This window comes from Branchiostoma floridae, unplaced genomic scaffold (genome assembly GCF_000003815.2).
Source record: "Branchiostoma floridae strain S238N-H82 unplaced genomic scaffold, Bfl_VNyyK Sc7u5tJ_1421, whole genome shotgun sequence".
Classification (NCBI taxonomy): Eukaryota; Metazoa; Chordata; class Leptocardii; order Amphioxiformes; family Branchiostomatidae; genus Branchiostoma; species Branchiostoma floridae.
The window spans coordinates 27,120-29,072 of record NW_023365714.1 but is presented as its reverse complement, the minus strand read 5'-3'; the positions used below and the strand labels follow the sequence as shown (position 1 = coordinate 29,072).

At 47.0% G+C, this 1,953-nt stretch overlaps 1 protein-coding gene across 1 annotated transcript in view; it reads right to left on the bottom strand.

The window, feature by feature from the left end:
* The window catches only part of LOC118407530, a 6,960-nt gene that overhangs the window by 3,406 nt on the left and 1,601 nt on the right, over positions 1–1,953 (bottom strand). The gene's annotated exons all lie outside the window — the stretch shown is intronic.

The following is a 1,953-nucleotide window of genomic DNA, read 5'->3' as shown; positions in this document are numbered from 1 at the left end:
TCTTACTGTTTTGAACAAGTCCGAGTTTCTCGTGGATCTACCGTGAATCTCGCCAGCCCTTGGCGGGAGCAATGAGGGGTCGAGCTTCTTGGCGAATTTCAAGCACAAGTCAATCCATCTTTTTTCAAGTGTCTGAAGGTTTGTGGTCAGAAGCGCAGTCTCGTAGTCTATGTAATGTTCCCCGAGGATAGTCCACAGTGCTCTTTTCTGGACTCTTTCCAGACGTACAGTTTGTGATGACGTCAGCCCAGGGTGCCACACTGGAGCACAATACTCTACCACTGGACGTACATAGGATGTGTAAACTTGAACAAGGTCATCGGTTGGGAGGTTAAAGCGTTTTACTTTTCTTAACATGAACAGCCTGCCATTCGCTTTTGATAGCATTTTGTCCACTTGTACTGACCATTTCAAGTTCGCTTGAAGCCACACGCCAAGTAGACAAGTAACAGGTACTATTTCCAGCTGTGTTCCATCAATTTTGAGGACAGGTGGACTGGGGGGCACTTTCATCCAACAGAAAACCATGACCTTACACTTTTCCGCATTGAGGAGCATGTGGTTTAGTTTGGCCCAGTCACTAAACGTGTCAAGCTCACTCTGTAAGATGGAAGGTTCACTGTGATGGCGCGGCTCAGCCATAGAGAGGTCATCAACGAACTTCCATTCTTGTACCAGTGCTTCTCTCAGTGCGTCGTCAAAGACGGCCAGAAATATAATCGGACCAAGAAGTGTACCTTGAGGTACTGAATATGACAGACTTTCCCAGTCCGAGAGTAAGCTGTCGTACCGCACTCGCTGACGTCGGTTGGAGAGAAAGTTACTGATCCATGGAATTAGACAAGGTGACGCTCCAAGCTTTAACAACTTATTTATCGCTACGGTATGATCGATTCTGTCGAACGCTTTTGAGAAATCCGTCATGACCATGGTCGTAATGTTTCCCAGTTTGTCGGATTCCTTGGTCACGTAGTCTAGCAAACTGACAAGATACTGTGCGGTTGATCGCCCCTTAAGACTTCCGTATTGCTGAGGGTCAAGCGACGGTCGGATGTCCCGTAGAAGCCACTTAGATACAAAAGTCTCAGCAACTTTGGCAAGCTGTGAGGTCAAGGACACCGGACGCAGTTTACTGATTGATGGTGGCTGTGACTTTGGCAGCGGGACTACTATCGCGTCCTTCCACTGTTGTGGCACGTACCCTTCCTTCAGTGATGCGTTGAGAATGTCTGCGAGAGGTGTACTAAACTCACAGGCAAACTCTCGCAGGACTCGGGAACTCAGTTGGTCAGGACCGGGAGCTTTCCCCACTTTCAGTTTTCTCAAAATGTTGTAAACGTCCCAGGGGAAGACCTCTGGCGGTGGGGCTCTGCATGGCATGTACGCTGGCAGTAGTGTCGGGTCTAGGCAAGGTCGACCTTGAGCCACAGCAGCAAACTGTTGGTTTATGTGGTTGGCGATGAAGAGAGAGTCGGCGGTCACATTGCCAGGAATGTTGATTGTTCATTGTTAGAATATGCTGACATTGTTTGGCACGGGTGCACAATTGAGGAATCAAATCTCGTCGAAAGAATTCAGTATCACTGCTCCCTCATTGTAACCGGTGCAATAAAAGGGTCATCATATTCTGCCACTCGTAAAGAACTCGGCTGGGAGTCATTGTCCGACAGGCGTCATATTCACCGCCTATTACTATTTCACAATATTGTTAACGGACTGACTCGTGAATACCTTACCACTTTACTTCCTTATGCAATTACGGTGATATGTAATTATGATTTGAGAAACAGCAGAAACTTGAGACCTATTAAATTTTCGACTGACCGCTTTGGAAAGTCCTTTACTCCATATTCCATCACTGCTTGGAACAACTTGGACTTAACTCTTCGTGCACTCGATTTCTCGAAATTTCGAGAACATCTTTTTAAAACGATACGCCCTCCCAAATTCAGC